Source organism: Grus americana, chromosome 21 (genome assembly GCF_028858705.1).
Source record: "Grus americana isolate bGruAme1 chromosome 21, bGruAme1.mat, whole genome shotgun sequence".
Lineage (NCBI taxonomy): Eukaryota > Metazoa > Chordata > Aves > Gruiformes > Gruidae > Grus > Grus americana.
This window is the reverse complement of record NC_072872.1, coordinates 1,542,629-1,560,028: the sequence shown is the minus strand read 5'-3', so window position 1 is coordinate 1,560,028 and position 17,400 is coordinate 1,542,629. Positions and strand designations below refer to the sequence as shown.

The 17,400-nt window shown below is 42.4% G+C and overlaps 1 protein-coding gene across 10 annotated transcripts in view; it reads right to left on the bottom strand.

Annotated features, from left to right (window-relative positions):
- SPEN (spen family transcriptional repressor) overlaps positions 1-17,400 on the bottom strand; it is a 78,503-nt gene that overhangs the window by 24,523 nt on the left and 36,580 nt on the right. The window lies entirely within an intron of this gene.

Sequence of the window (17,400 nt, the reverse complement as noted above, 5' to 3'; positions counted from 1 at the left end):
GCCTTCTAAAAAATTCTGCTGGAATTTTAACTCGGAGGCTGGAGGGGGGAGATCTGCCATGTACAAAAATAACCCCGTCGGTTTTAAATTTGCTGCTTTCGATTTAATTTCTATGTTCCTCTCCATATCCGAAAAATGATAAGCAAGTTTATCTTTTTCTTATCTAAAAAGATTTCATAGGTTTCTTATATTCCCTCTTTACATTAAACCATTTAACTTTTTCTAGTCTCTTCTCAGGGAAACCATTTCAGGCTTCTAATGATTTTCATGATTTGATTTTGTGACCTCATCTACTACACTCTTTTTTTGTGGGTGTACAGTTTATGTAACGCCAGAGTAACAGCGACAGAGTCATTTTTCTTAAAACGTTTCAGAAAACTCTTATTTTTTTTTCTGAACATCTTGGTGTAATAAGAGCTGTGGCACAGTACTAAAAGCCCCTGGGCTCCGTCCACATTATATTTGGAGGTGCGGTAGAGAGGGCAATCTCTCTCCCAAAACGCTTACAAACAATTGAAGGAGGATATAAAAACATGCCAGACCAAAACAAAACCAAACCAAAAGGTCAAAAATGCAGAAGTAATAATAAACATGAGAAACTCTCCTCCCAGTCTCACCCTCTCATTACAACCCTCCCGTCCAGTTGATATCGAGCCGCTTCACACGTTGGTGCCTTTCCCACACACTCTCCTCCTACTCCTCCGTCCCCAGAGGAGGAAGTTCAGCGTCGCCTTGGGAAAGGAGAGAAAATAAAGCCATGCCAGAAAAGGAGTGAAAACCCAAGCCCTTCCTCCTGCCCTCCTCTTCCGAGGCAGGCTCTGCTAGACGCTCGCCACGGGGCAGCCGCGGGCCACCACCCAACCTGTTATTTCATACATAATAACATTTCCCCTACCAATCTGCAGTCCCTTGTGTTTCTCAGCTCTGAATTTCCTACCACCAAGATATCCATTCACAGCCTCATTTTTCTTCCAAATTTGTAAACTGCCTTTATTTTTGCCTCATCTGCATTTGCGCAACCTTTCAGGCCCTCCTCATTAATACACTAATTGCTAAAAGCGAAGCATGCTGCAATCCACTCTTTATCTTTTGCCCATTTATCCCATTCCCTCTGCCTCCTACCCTCCTGCTAATTCTGGCGATGCTGGATCACCTCAAGTCCTCATTAAACTGAAGTTCTCTACAGCATTTTGGGAAAAGGAGGACAAACCCAGCCTCACGTGAACAAGCCTTCAGTAGTCTCAAGGGGTAACATCAGTAATCGCCTACTACTAGGAAACAAATTGGCAAAGAATAGAGAAACTTAGTTTAATACACAAATAAAGTCAGAGAATGTGTGGGGAGAAACTGAAAATAATTCCCAAGCTGAACGGAGTACTGCGTGGTTTAGCATTCCCCTGGGGAAGGCTAAAATAAGATTTTAGGGCTGCAGCAAATCTCTGCCCCTGTGTGCATTTTTACTTTCCCTTCTCATGTCTTGATGCTCGGTATTATGATCGACTACATACTTCCTAAAGCATTTTAAATATTCTACTTTGCTAAGATTGTATCTTTTAAGTAAGAGGCAGCATTGACTTTCTATTTAACCAGTGCTTTAAAATGAGAACAGGATATTTTTAGCTTTTTTTTAATGAGGATGTTTAAAATATGGAACATACTGTTAAAACTACAGCATTCCACTGGGAAAAAAAGATAATCTCCGGGTAACACCATAAGACGTCCAAGCGATGAAACAGCAGTCTAACAGGGTGATGAATTCTAACAGGGTGATGAATTCTACACCGAGAGTTTGAATTCCACACAACTTTGGGAAATGGGGATCAAGCCGATAATTTCCACTTCCCCAGGGAGTTTCTGGAATACGTGTCCCTAAGGAAATCAAGACATTCTGAGACATTCCAGGAAAAAAAAAATTCATTATTTGCTGACTCTGTTTTCAGAAAGGAAAAAAAAATAGTAGCAAGAACAATTCCCCTTTCTTTAGGGAAAGCCTCATCGCTTTTCCAGTTGAAGAAATGTGGATATAATAATTCAAAAGTAAGTCAAAGGTTTTATGTTCTGTGAATAGGAGAATGATGGAAGAGTTAATTATAGCTGCTGTGTCATCCAGTTATAGCACACAGCGGAATCAAAATAAAGCATCTGACAGTGAATTATGTGTAGTCTCAAGCAGAAAAAACAGAACTCCTTTTCAACTACCCCAGCTTTAAAAATACACAAAACTGAAACATGTAAGCTGCACAAGGACATGTTCCCAGAATATTAAAATGAGAATATGGCTTTTCTTTTCCCTGTGAGTAATTTTGAAAACAACCGCCCTTTGCCAACTTGCAGAAAATAAGTTATTAAAAATTCTTCTAGCAAAAATTACTTCATAAGAACTTTTAGAAAAACAAGCTAGGGGAATTTTAACATGGGAATATAACAGGTTAAAATAACAGCTCTTGATAACCTCCTCCTTGAAAGTATTTCAAGTAATCAATAGGTCTTGAGGCAGGCCAAAAATGGCGTAAAGAAAATGGCTTTGTAACTTCATTTTGCACTTCCGCTAACAGTATTAAACCCACGATGATTTCTTCCAGAAGCAGAGCGTGCTCTGGCACACAGCCTTTTCCCAACACGGGAAAACCTGCCCTTCAACATCCATGTAAACTCAGCGGAGCAGAATGCCAGCACGCAGAAAAACTAATCTCCTGAGCTGTCACAACACACGCGTTGCACAGAGAGAGAGCCTGTGCTGGGAATTTGCTTTTTTAAACATGTTGGGCTTACAGCTTCAGTTGCCTCTTCAGTGGTTTGCAGACTTTTTGTGGCAATGCGTGCTCATTTATGAAGAACTTGAAGTTTTACCCAGGAAGGATTTCAGATGCTCTTTTGTCCAGCCCGGTTTCACTCCAGCTTTTATCGTGGCATCATAGCAACGCAGAACAGAGATTTTTGATTTTACTGTCAGCAAAATCAGATGGAAAACCTGAGCTATAAAGGAGATTGTTCTTACTTTAATAAGGAGGTGGACATGAAATCCTTCTCACGTGCACTTTACTACAAGTCTAGTTTACAAGCCCTTGTAAAATATTAATCTGCCTTCCATAATTGCCTACAAGTATTTAAGGATGTGTGTGTTCTTACTCACAGTATTTATCTATGTATCTATTTTCTATTAATCGAGATAAAATCTATTCGTAATCCAGTCCTTAAGTTTTATCCATATGGGCAGAGTCCCAAAGACTCAACGGGTGAGAATCTAGCAATGGGGTTCAGATCACAAAAATGAGCCCCAAATACTCCTGGTTTCAGTATGCTGCAGCTAATGTAGCACATGGAATTTTCCTTTTCTCCCTTATAATTGCAAAGATGACGTTTCAAATCCTGGTGCACGCACCCTATATAACCAGTCCTCAATTCCAAAGAAACATCTCCTTTCCAAGCAATCGCATTTTGCAGCTGTAGTAACTAACTATGAAGTTACGCTCCGTTTATGTATGAAAAAATGAAAGCACTCCAGCGAAGAATACAAAGTGAGTCGTTCTCTTTGTTCCCCAGCAAAAAGGAGATAAAAGAGAGACTCCAAACCAGTCGATGTAACAGGATACCCGCTGCTTTTCGTCAATGGCTGCTGCGCTGAATCAAGGGATCTCACAACCTGCCCTACCCTTTTGCAATTTTAAAATGTGGGACAATCGTCATTTCTGCAAATTGCTTTGAGAACGGTGAGTCAGCTGTAAGGCTGGTGGCTCCCCTCCTTACAGCACGCAGGAAACACCGCAGCCTTCGTGGAAAATAAAGCAGAAAGCAGCATTAACACGCACTGTGGGCAACGCGCTGCCAAACTTCAGGTTTAAAAAAAACCACCCAAAATAAAACAACAAAACCAAACCAAGCTCCAATTGTCAGAGCAAGTTAAGAAACAAGCCACCTAAAATCATTTGGAACCCTTTTAATTTTTCAAGGGAACACATGCCAAATTTCAGTAGGAAAAAAAAGTAAAAATGAAATGTGGTGGGTTTTAATAGTTGCCTCTAAAAAATGTTTAACCAGAACTGGTAAATGATCCAGGATTCCTTCTACAGAAATATGCAGAGCAATTACCTTTTTTCCTGCCAAAATTAACTGAAATCAGGAACTCTGCCTAGATCAGCTATGATTCAATACCCTGTCAAAATAATCTCTAAGTAAAGATTATCTCCTAGAAAGATCTATTCAGGACAATAACACAGGACAACCTCCCTCAGCACAAGTCCCAGCTGACGGCAGGTTATTCTCACAGCTGATGTCAGCAGCAGATTCCCAAGTCGGGTCAGGAAATCCAAAGTTAATGTACAGTCGGAAGCAACAGGAACCCTTTTTTCTCGTCCCTCCCTTTTCAGATCTGAGTTAAGTCACCGTAGATGATCTCTATGCAAAAAAATACCAGCTGCAAAAGTTGGTTAGTGACAGTGCTGTGTGCTGATCAGCTCTACCCAGAAGACGCAAATCCTTGTGATACTTTATGTATCATCAATAGGCTTCAGAAAGAAACTGCTGGTCAGATTTCTTGGACCTGGGAAAACAGCACCAGAAAATTGGTCAAAGTATCCTGAATGCACCAATGTGTTTTCTTGGAAAAAAAGAATTAAAAAAACCTGATTACTGCCAGCCACCATCCAGCAAAAAATATGAGGCTAACTGCTTAAAAAAGAAAAATCTTAAAAAATGAATCATATTCCATTCTAGCTATAGATTAAAGGATCTTTGCCTGTGAAACACTTTGACTTCTCTTCTGGATGAAAAATGATATATCGAAATAGTATATGCACAGGTCCATTACAGGCTGCTATTTCTGTCCTACTACTAAATACTACATGAACCTAAGAAGGTATTTAACCATAATTCCCCCCATTCTCTACACATGCACAAGTCAAAAAATGCACATTAAATTACAGGTACCATAATAAGAACAGCAAGTAACCCATTCCCACAGAACTTAGACAACAACAGATTACTGCAACAATCCAGATGGATGTTCTGCCACACTGCAGGAGGAATAACCATGATGAAAATTCATAGAATCATAGAATGGTTTGGGTTGGAAGGGACCTCAAAGATCATCTAGTCCTAACCCCCCTGCTGCGGGCAGGGACACCCTCCACTAGACCAGGTTGCCCAAAGCCTCATCCAACCTGGTCTTAAACACTTCCAGGGATGGGGCATCCACAGCTTCTCTGGGCAACCTGTGCCAGTGACCCACCACTCTAACAGTAAAGAATTTCTTTCTAACATCTGATCTAAATCGACCCGCCTTCAGCTTAAACCCATGACCCCCTGTCCTGTCACTACACTCCCTGATAACAGATATCTGGGCAGAGGGATAGCATCTCTTCATCAGAGCCAATTCCAATGCTGACCTAAATATGCAAGTGAGTAGCAGGTAGTTGTTGTTTTGTACACATGATGCGTCCTGCATAATACCAGTGCACATCTGCATATTTGTAAGGAAAAAAACATTTGTCAGATCTGCGGGAATAAATGTAGAGTTTTTCCCCTAGCTAAAAGGAGTTGTTGAACTCGAAGTGAAAAGCATCAGAGAACCCACTCAAAGATCTAAAGTTTGTTTGTATGAAGAGATCAAGAGGTAACAAGTCGTTACTGTATTTGCAGACTACAGGCGAGCAGCTGAAGGGGCTCAGCCCACACGCACATACCACAAAGAGCTTGAACCCTGCTCTGCCATTTCATAACAAAGCTTTACATTTTAAATAAGTATATAAGCAGACTCTGCCTGCTCAGGGTGGAGAAAGCGAGCCAGGGAGCAGAGAGCTACACCTAATACTCTCTTGGTGTAATTATCCTGTGCCCATCACCCCAGCCTCCGGCACCTTCGGAGCTTGTGGTGCAAAGCACGCCGGGATGCGACTGCATGACATTCTTGGCACCCTTTCAAGCCGCTGAGAATTTGCCACCCAAGAACTTTGGTTTGTACATGTCACACACGCAGCCTCAGAAGTATTTAACAACACACAGCTATGATAAAACAATCTACTGAGGGGAAGGAAAAAAAAAAAACCTACTGTACGTAAGCAGAAAACAGTCACAAAAGGCACACAACAAATAAAAGAAGTATTTACTGCTCTGAAGATAGATCATTAAATATTGCAGACAAGTGGAATCAGGGCATCCTCTTTCCTTTAACTTTTTCTGTCTTACCACGCCCAGAAAGGAGACTTAGAACTCTCCTGCTGCGCTGGAATCCTAAATCGAAAGAAATTATATTAAATGATGTTTAAAGGCCATGGGAAAGCAACACAACCACGACAATTCACTCTTTCAGCTGGCCAAATAACACAGGCTGTTTGCAGTATTTTTTTCTGTCTTTGACCAGTAAGTTTCTTAAGATACAGTCTCCAGATAATATTTGCTATAGATTTAACCCATGTCACGTGACTGTCTTATTAACATCACATTTTAATCTCTGTCACAGGCCATATTAATATATTCACTTTAGTCATTTTATCATGATGCCTGACACCTGCGCTTCAGTGAGAAACAGCAGGCTGAAATGAATCATGGAGAAGATGAAGATGTTGCTCAGAAGGACAGAGGACTACTCCCACGCCCAGAACCACCTTTCCCTTGGAGCTGTATGCTCTGAGAGTTTCAAGACAGCCATGGGCTCCTTTTAATTCTTCCCTGCAACTAAATAATCCATCACGATCGCTAAAAATATGTAGGTTTATATTAATCCTTGTCTGGCTGATGGAGACTGCACCCAACCCACAGTCGGTGTTACCACCTTGCTCCTTGACCTACGTCCCTCTGTCCTCAGACTTGAACTTCGTACAGCCAAGAATAAAAAACACTAACCTGGAAAAAAAAAAAACAAGTCTTGGTTACAAACATATCAGCCTATCTACGTAGCAAACAGCCAACTCAGCAACCAACAGCTTCCTGCTGCTGGGAAGATGCTACTCAAGCCCTCTGCTCCCTGCACTGGCTGTTAACTCAGCCGTGGATGGGTTTGGTGTAGAACTTGGGAGCAGCTGGAGCTGCCTGCCTCCCCAGCCACGGCCTTTTTGAAACACAGATGCTCCCTGGGAATGGTAGGACCGCTCACACTCAAAATGAAACTCCGGGAAGCCGGAGGAAATGCTTTCTCAGCAAATGGCCACAGTGACGGAGCTCGATGCTGGGAAAGATTAAAGTCATCGAGGCCTTGAGGGTGAAGTACAAAGCCAGCTCTTTGGCATAGCTTTCCCACAATTAAACTTCCACTGATGCAAAGAGGGAAGAAAGAGGGTGGGTGTGAGAATGTGTGAGCCCAAAGAGCCTCTGTTTTTTAACATTACCTTCATCGAGGGAAGCCTTGGGTCGAGAACCAGCCCCTGGGAGAAGTCCCACTGCAGCCACCCCAAACTCCCACCTCCTCCGACCACACTGGGCTTCAGCCAAATGATTTCAAGCACCGCCGGGACTTGCCTGCAGAAGAGCTGCCGGTCAAGGCTGCCAGCACCGATAAGCCTGCAGTCGCAGCAACTTTTAAAAGAAAACAGTGGGGCAGAGTTCACAGTTACAGCAGAGGAACGGCTTGTTCCGTTTAGAAGAAAAATTGCTTTCAACCCTTTGGCCAAAATTAGCTTAATACTGTTAAAGTAAACAGCTTTTGCCAGCTATCAGCAGGCAATCTGAATTAATATTGTGCAACTGTCACCTTAGAGTATATGAGATCTTTTTTAAAAAAACCAAAACATTTTAGTTCAAGACTGATGGGAGGTTGGGATGTCTTAACATCCCTGCATTGCAGACGGAAAAATAAGGTAAGAAGAGGCCAATGGCTTTGCCCAAGGTCATTCAATGAATCACCGAGGAAGCAGGCTGAGGAACTTGATCTCCTGGCTCGCAAGAGGCCAAATCTTTACAAAATACCGGGAAAGCAACATTTAAAGGCAGTTTCCTAAACAATGACTGCACTGCTTTCATGAAGGGATCTACTATGCATCTTATAAAAACACACCAAGCCTACTCCAAAGTACTGTCTATAAGCCAGGTGAGTGAAATGTCATTTAAAATGCAACCACTACTGTGTCCAAATATGTTACTACACATTTACTTGAGGAGTAAAAAGCAACTTCTTTTGCCTTAAAAGCACTGTCAAATGATTTCCTGGGAATAAACACTTCTTAAGACAATTTTAAAAGCATTTGGCTTTAACTATACTGACATTGTGTTGAGCACTGGACATTTTTCAGAAGAAAAGTCTTTTTCATATATATGCTAAAACCACCCCCAGGTTATATCAGTCTTGCAGAGCTGTAAATGTTTTTTTTTTTTTAAACATAAAGCTGCTGGTAGATCATGGCAAACAGACCCGCAGAATTAATTCCATCTTCGTCTTTAGAAAAGCATCACACCTTGCCTTTAAAAAAAAAAAAAACAAAAACCCAAACAACAAAAACCCAAACAACCCTGGCACTATTTTTATGCTGTACATCCCTGAGAGCTCTCATTTGCCATCTGGCCCCACATGTGCCCCATCAACTCCATCCTCGGCCGCTCCTTACCTTCTGCTTCCCGGGGCAGCTCTCCCTGCCTGCGCGGGCAGCAAGCCCCTAACCTTGTGCTCTGCCCTGCCAAAAGGCGGGTGAGATCATCGCCTCCCTCTTCAAGGCAGTTTTTTAGCGTTACACAAAATGCCAGTTGTTGAAATTCCTGATTCGGAGCGGTTTTGAAATGGTGCATCCTCTCTTATAAACAAATAGAATTGTTCTTCAGATCGGAGTTGCAATGAAAGGCGTGCCAAGATACGCAGCTGATAAACAATGCCTCTTAAGTAAAATTGGGAACATGCGAAGCTTAATATAGAATTTCCATTTATGGCAGATAATGCTGAGGAAGTTTAGTACTTCTAAAAATGGTCACCATTGTCCAAAGAGTGAAATCTAAAAGAAAATGGACAAAGCGACCCTAGTTCTCCATCAGAAATAAGTACATTTATTCAGGGTGTTTTTCAAACAGAATTCTGTCTCCTACAGCCTTTTAAAGAAACACCAAAGAGATGAAGGGACAAATAATTTTGGAGGCTTTTTTTTTAATACCCTTTTTAGACCAACTACAGCAAACTGGAAGATGCACATGAGCACTTTGTCAAACCAGAACGGTAGCTGTTATTCTCACGTAAAGGACTACTTAAAATGGAAGGCCTGGGAAAAAAATGTCATTTCTGTGATCTCAGGCGGCATACATTATAAAAGAGAAGACATTTGATGAGTTGTATGTTAAGGATTAATTTGCCATTTAAAAATGCAGAGAACAGATGGATCTCTTGGCTAGGACTATATTTGGGAATTACTTCATTTTCTGCCCACATGCAAATAAAAATACAACTAAAAGTAGAACTTTCTGTGCAATTTCACATGGGTAGAAAACACTGAAGTCACAAAAATAAAATAAAAAAGACAATCTTTTGTACGAAATAGGTAAAGCGCCACAGCCTAGTGAATGTATAGCATGTTGGTGGGGAGAACGTGTCTTTACATTTGTTAAGCAACTATGTAGAGTAATACCAGCCTTGGAAATTAAAAAATAAAACCAACAAAAAACCGCAGTATCGTATGACAGAGTGGGTTTTGTGTTTGTCTCTTAAGAGTAACTTCTGAAAAAGCACCCTATTGTAATTTAATTCAGCAGTATTTATTACGATTTAGTGATTAAACCTCCATATGGCCAGAAGTCCCGGGACACTTTCGTTGACTGTCACATTAAGATGTACATCCTGCTCCCCTTCCCAAAAAGCCTGGGACAGTTCCTTCACAATAACTAGAGATTGTAAAGCAAGGCTGAGGACTTAGATATTTGTGGGAAAAATACAAAAGCAGGGGAAAACGCAAAAGAAAAATGCCTTACGTCCTCACAACTCCCCAGATCAACTGCCTTTACATCCCTGTCTCCATACCACATGGCAGAGGCAGCACATAGTTACCAGGGCTGGGAAAGGAGGAGCAGTGTGAGGCAATTCAGCTGGTACACTGGAGATTACGGACAGAAGTCCTCCGAGGAATTCCCACACGCAAAGCCTACGTGCCCCACCTGCGTGCTTCCCTTACGGGACTTAGCGCTGACGGAGAGCAGACTTTAAAACCTCCAAACCATGGCAGCACAGCGAGGCACGGCCTGTAAGCCACACATACAGTGTTAATTAAGCATCTTCCTTTTTTCACACGTGATTTCTAAAAGTTAGAGGGAAACTGCATACTAAAAAGCAAAACCAACATAAACTACTTCTGAAATAATTGTTAGATAGCATCTATTTGTTGGAGAAGCACAACAAACCATTCCTCACTTCCCTCCACCTCAAAACAAACAAACAAACAAACTGAAAACTTACAAGCCAGCATTTACCCAGCAAAACCCTGACCAGCGCAGGATGTCTTCGGTGTATTCCCACACTCTGAAACAGGGATAAACACAGCTCCACGCGCATTTAGAAAGCGAAGAGGAATAGAATATTTGTACTAACCCGATAGCTTCCTTTCTGTGACTATTCATCCTTCACAATCCAGACAACAGGACATACCAGGCAGTAAACAAACATCGAAGGGAGGGACTAACTTCAAAGCAACTGTGTAAATCTTACATAATTTGAGGGTTTGAGATCTTGCAGCAACCTCTTACCAAACGAGGTGTCAGATGATACAAGGAGGTCAAACCTGTAGCAGCCAGAGTAAGTAGGGCACTTTGCATCTCTCAATCAGCCCAGCCCGGCACCATTTGTCCATGGGGACCCGGGTGCTGTTCATTCTTGGGAATTCACTTTCAGGAGGAGAACAGTGCCTTTCTTTCACACGTTATCGCACTAGAAAAGCTTTCTACTCTCAAACAGACAAAAGATAATGCAATACTTGAATGTCCTTATTGCCGGGACCTGATGGAGATGTGCCGTAATTATTCCCCTTTCTAAAGTGTTTGATGGGGCTTTCGTTACTTTTCCCCAGGTATAAAAATGATGAAGATTTCTGGGCAACTGTGGAAAATAGAAGGCAACTGTGGAAGTAATGAGGAGACAGCCCTGAAAACCGCTTCCCTCTCATAGAAAGGCTTCTCCAAAAGGTCCTTTTCCTGCCACACTAGATTTCTAAGTGTCTTCTAGCCGAAATCGCTTTGAGCTAAATAAAGCAACTGCATGCTGAACCCCAGATGTTTTTCAAAAAGAAGTATTTGAAAGGCTCCACATTTCACTTCTCCAAACAGGAGAGAGGACTCGTGGTTGGAAGGAGACAGGGTGTTTGTTTCTGAAACCCAGCACACCGGGAAACAAAAGAACAGGCCCCAACCTTTATTACAGGATTCTTGCAAGAAGGAGGGATTCACAGAGAAGTCTTGTTTCTTAACACCACACACACTAAAAAGGCTATTTTTGTTCTTGTAATAGGCACTTAATAAATAATAACTCAAGGTTTTTATTAATATGGCATCTACACAGTGCACGTCTCCTTCGTCCTCCTTTTGGAAACTCAGCTTTTGCTTCCCTTACAGATTCTAAAAAAACAGGACTACGTCCTGGCACATATAAATTGTAAACGCGCTGCATCCTCTTCTCCGAGGGCATTACCAGCTGACTGTAATGATCTGGTAAGGGGTATCTAATCGCCCGCTAAGAAGCTTTCACGCTTAAAACCTTGATGCCATCATTAGTGGTTTCGGCACTTGCGATGTCACAGATGGCCTATGCTTGATGCTCGGACGTTAAAGGCAAACCTAGAGTGCATCAGTCACATGGTTAATTCAACGGGTAAAGACTGAGGGATGATATTCTTTTTATTTCCCCAATAAGGTTTATTTACCATTAATTCAAATCCCTGTGACCTTAGTTTAAGCACAGTGTGTTCAACTTAAAGCCGTTTTTAAGGTTAATGCCCAGGTCTCACAAATGGGCCTTGAAGAGAGCTTTTCTCCCAGCCCTCAGGTTTTAAGGGGAAGGTCCTCCTTCCGAAAGCATCCACCTCTCTGGCAGAGCCAAACACATCCCTTTTGGGAAAAAACCCCAAATCGTTATATTTGCAAGACCAACCTTGAAGATGTGAAGGGACGCTCTGTCTACACTTTAATGGAAATATGTATGACTGAACACAGGCGGCGGCTGAATTTTCCCTTTGATCATCGTAATGACTGCTGTTTTTTCAGGAAGCGTTCAATACAGCCTTCCTCTTTTGCTATTCATCCCTCCACGTGAATATTCATTAGAAATTATTAAACTGCCCATTATTCCAAAGGTCTTGACGGGAATCCTCTCCCCCACCTTTTGGTGCCTGTAATGTATGTGTCTCCATCTGAGCTGTCTAGACTCCCTTCATCATCACTGGAGACAAGCAGGCACTTCTAGACTATGATCCCTCTAATCTATTTTAGCGATGATTCACATCCTGGTTGCGTTTCTCTCGAAGAAAAGGGAATCTGGACCATTCACGCAGAGGGAAGCACCCAACGCAGCCTATCGTGCTACATCGTTTCCCTGTTTTGTTTGGCTTTTTCGGGGTTTGATTTCTCCTCGCTCTCTTTCAGCTTACAGCAGGAAGAGAACAGGAGGCAGATTTCTTCCTGCCTTCAGGATCCCTCAGAATAAGCCTGGCTTCTGAGAAATAACACGGGCAGCTTCAAGTTCCCTGACCTCAGCTAATTCTTTCCTTCCCTCAGCCTACTCAAGATGATTAAGCAAAATACTTGGAAGGAAATCAAAGCCTTAAAAACGCAATTAGAAGTGACCATTTTGTTAATACGCACACGCACAACCCCAAAGTCAAACCCAATCCACCAACAGCACCAGACCTACCTCAGGCAGCAGCACACCTGCGGGAAGAAAATCAATTTTTAGCATTTAATGAACAGCCCAACATAAAACTCAGGAGGACAACGTCCCTCCCGATGCTGTTGGGAGCAATGCCTTCCATACGGCTCGGGTTTTTCCCACCAGTCCGAAAAAAAAGAGATTAGGAAGACCTGAAATTGCCAACCCTCACACCAGATACTGGCTCCCACTCCTGCAGCTGTCCACAGGTGACTTAGGAATTTTATTTTTAAAACACAGCAGGTCTTCCTCCCCCAGCAGAGGATAAAGCAAGTTCACAAGAGGGTCTGGATTTAGTTGCCAGAAATCCTCGTATTTGCTAACAAAGACTCTGATCTAACTGCAAGAAACCTTTACAGCATTAAAATAAAATAAATCTCTTTAACAGAATGCAAAACAAGAAAGTCGTTTCAGACGATCAAAATAGTTACCACTGCTAATAGAACAGGTATTTTTCTAGGACCCCCTTCGACTCCCTCCCTGAAATTTATTTGGAAAAAGATGGAAATCTTTCTCTGCCCATAAAGAAATCAAATGCACTTTGAGAAAGCAGCAGCAGCAGTTACAGTTCTGGGCCCTGCTACAGAAACAAAGACTGACAGACTAGATTTAGATAAACACCTACTTCTGCAAATTTAGGAAGAGGGTTAATTGCTTTGTCGTTTAGAGCAATTACCCACTATTATTGGGAGTAGTGCGGAGGATGGGGGGGGTATTAATTGCAGCAAGAAGTCCACTTTTTTTGGGGTAGTTCATGCAAAGAATACTATATATACAATAAAAAAGCTACTTGACAATGTTTTAAAGGATTTTACTGCATATTCATATCAAAGATTGGGGGGGTGGGGGGGGGGTTCTTCCAGAGGAGCTAGCAATATTGAAATGTGTATTTTATTTCACAACAGTGTCCTAGCTGGTTCATGTCATGGTAGTGGTGGTGTCAGGATGTGGGGGCAAGCTTAAATCCCTTTTTGGGGGCTCATTCCTCCGGCAGGGAAACTGGTACTGATTTCTTGAGTGAGCAAAGTGCCAGGTGCTGAAGAAAGGTTTCGAAAAATAAAAAAAGACCTACAACTTAAAAAGGTTGAGACGGAGAGCTCAGTTACCTCCCTCAGATCTCACTTCTACCCAGGCGCTGCCGTTTCACTGTGTAACCACGGCGCTTTCTTTCCTGCACTGTGTGAGAAAAAAAAAAAAATCTTCACGCAAGAGCGAAAGCCGTTCCAGCGTTAGGGGTTGGGTTTTTTTTAAAAAAAGAAAAAAAGAAAGAAAAAAAAAAGGTTTTTTGTAGAAAGCTGAGGTATTTTTAACCGCCGGGTTTCCAGGGCGGCTGAGGGGCGGCGCGGGCGGCCCCGCCCTGAGGGCGGCGCGGCGGCGGGCCCGGCCAGCTCCCGCCGGTTCAGACCGGTTCTGAGGCACAAACAAGCCAGGTACACCCTCCCCCAACTCCGCTCGTTGAGGCGGCTGCTGGTCCGGGGCTGCGCGTCCCCTGCTCACAAAGGCACCGCGGCGGAGAAACCAGCCGCCTTTCGCTTAAACACACCCGGGTGAGGCGGCTCGGCGCCCCCGGGCGCCTTCTCTCTCCCGACAACCTCCCCTCTCCCGACAACCTCCCGACCGTGCCGCCATTACAGCGCCGGGACGGACTCCCGCCGCCACCAGAGGCTACGAAGCGACCTAAAGCGGCGGATTTTCAGAGCGAGATAAAAATCTATTATGCAACGCACATTTTTTCATAGATTAGAGTATACAGATGAGGTAATGCGAGTTGGCGCCCTCCCCTAGCCGCTCTGTCAGCAGCTCGGCGGCGGGGCTCGGGCGGGAGAGCACGGCTTCGGCCTCCCGCCGGGCTGAGGTGACTGACGGGCTGGCTCTGGTTCCCGTCCCAAGGGGACGGAGACACCATTTGCTCGCCAGCTGCGAGAAGATCTTAGAGCCCGGGCGCTACATGACATTATTTTTTCCGCAGGAGGATCTATTTACGTGTAAACATGCGTGTGCTGCGTGTTCAGGTAGTCTTTTTTTGGCCGTTTTGGAGAAGGGAGGGTGTAAAGGTTTGCTTTCTCTATTTTGATCTCTTCAGCACAAAAATAACTCCTCTCTTCAAAGCTATCTGAAAATTTTCTGCCTGTGCTCAATTTCAAGAAACCTGATGTACTCCCAAGGGTAAAAAAAAAAAAAGTTTAAGAGGATAGTCTAGGTTATATTTAGATGAGAAGCAGTGCAGGGTGGCATGAAGAGAAACACAAGAACAAAGTGAAAATGCTTGACAGCCAGTAACAAAAACCTGAGAATATCTGAGTTGGATTTTTTAATTTTCCTTTCCCTAATTCACATTTCCTTGTACAGAGAGAGCATCAAAGCAGCGCATAGCTTTATGTGAACAAAAGGTAAAGATTAGGTGTTTCACCTGACTCTTAGAGGATTTCCTGTTGCTTTTGTGGTAACCGAAAAGGCAGCTTCCTACTCTGCAATTTTTTAATTATTTCTTTTTTTAAAAATCTTAGCCTAATTCTTTTTCCCCATATACACAGGAGCATGCTCAACCCTGTCATCCTACCAGAAGAGGTTAAAAATATTCAGGTGATCTCTACGGTGCAAAATTTATGTGGAATTATTTAACATCAACAAAGGCCATCTCGCAGGTTGTTAAATAAAGGCTGAACAGCTACATTTAACCTCATTCTTCCTGATTTTTCAGCCGTCCCCAGCAGAGGCATCTCTCAACCCACTCAAAAACCCTAAATCCCATTCTAAGTCAGTGATTCATCACTTGCTGGCAGACAAACTAAGCGGAAAAAGAGGAGATGGAGACAATGGTAGGGAAAGGTTTGCATTATGTAATGAAACTAAATTCACTTTTTTTTTCCTTTCACTTCAGTTGTTTAAACAGGCAAAGTAAGTCCCCAACAAAAACAAAATACACTGCAGCCTCCACGGGAGGTTTCAGGGAGCCTGGTTTTCCCATGATTAAAATTCTCTTGGCAGTATTTTTCATCAGTTTGTTTCAATATTAAGACACATAAAATAACACATACGTATTCCTTTCCAACTGTAACTCAGTGCTCCAGAAAGAATTTCATCACAGAGAAATCTAAAAGAACAATCTCTAATTACTTTATGAAAGCCTTCCCCACTTGTCTTTACAACCTGAAGTATAGCTATCACAATTAGCAAAAAAAAAAAAAAAAAAAAAAAGGCATTTTCAGACTTTGTATGTGCAACTTCTTACCATTGCTTTAATTCCACACAACAGGAATGACTATGCTCTCCTAAATCCTGGTGAAAATAAAACTTCTAAGCTGAAGTTGCTTATTTTAATTCCAGACCATGATCTAGTTTACATTACGAGTTATAGGAAATTATTCATCTAAGTAGTAAATCCTCCAGCATCCTTGACGGCAGACAACCAAATAAGCGCTCTTAAAAAATAAATTAAAAAAAGGCAAAAGGAAATCTCAGGTCACTTTTTTTGTAAATTTACACAAATACATGCAGTGTTCACGCTTCCACATTCTGGAAATCACCTATAGGAAATCAAACACTTCTGCCAGGATTTTGTAAATAAATTTAAATCCCATCTCAACAAGGTATTTCGCCAGTTTTTAAGAGCAAAACGTCCCACTGCTCAGCGCCGTGTGGTTCGATACGTTGCTGCAGCAAAGCTTTAAAAATAATGACTAACACATGGAACAGCAAGAAACGTGTAAAGCCATTTGACATTACACAACTGAATAAAAATGCAGAGGGGTTTTTTTAGCGCATTAGAACACCTCGACAAGCAGCCTAGAAAAGATCATTTTCTACCAAAAAAGAAAAGGGGGGGGGGGAGGGAGGGGATTTTTTTTTTTTTCAGGAGGTTGGGCAGGGCACAAACAAATCTGGTTTGATTCCTATGGGATCACACAGCTTCCACAAGTATTCAGCTGCTTCTGTGACACAGTACAGAAAATATTTTGGCTAATGTATCATTTGTGGTGCACAAATGAATCAACAAAACGGAGAAATTAAGGCAGAAAATTCAAATATAATTTTCGAGGTTTTTTCAAAGTGATTTAAAAAAAACAACAAACGACCATTTTCCATAACGTAGGTAGAGAATGAGAAACTCACGTCAAGAAAACTTCAAAACACAAACTCTTCCTCAAATCCGCGCAGGGCACACCATCGGTGAAAGCGGCTCCCACAGGAAGCATTCACCTCCCCCAGCTTCCCTACCTCCCCCAGCAGACAACTTCTAGGAGGCCACAAAATACAACAAATAAAGCCCTTCTTCAGAGAATATGGTTTATTTTTACCATGTGCTTTTGGGTCTTATCTGCTGAATTACTCCTTTGCAGCTCCTGTTACAAATCCCCTGTAAAGGCTTAGCTGAGACCCGATGCAACAAACTCTGAACCTTTACAAAATAAAGGCTTTTTTCTTTTTCCCCAAACATCTGCACAACGTCTTTCCTATTGTACAGGAAAATCATCTCCATGTAATCAAAGTCACATTTACTTCACACAGCTCTTTGAAAACCACAAGGAACAAAGCCCAAACTTCTTCACACCTTTCTGTTCGTTTTCCACAGCACCTGAAGGACG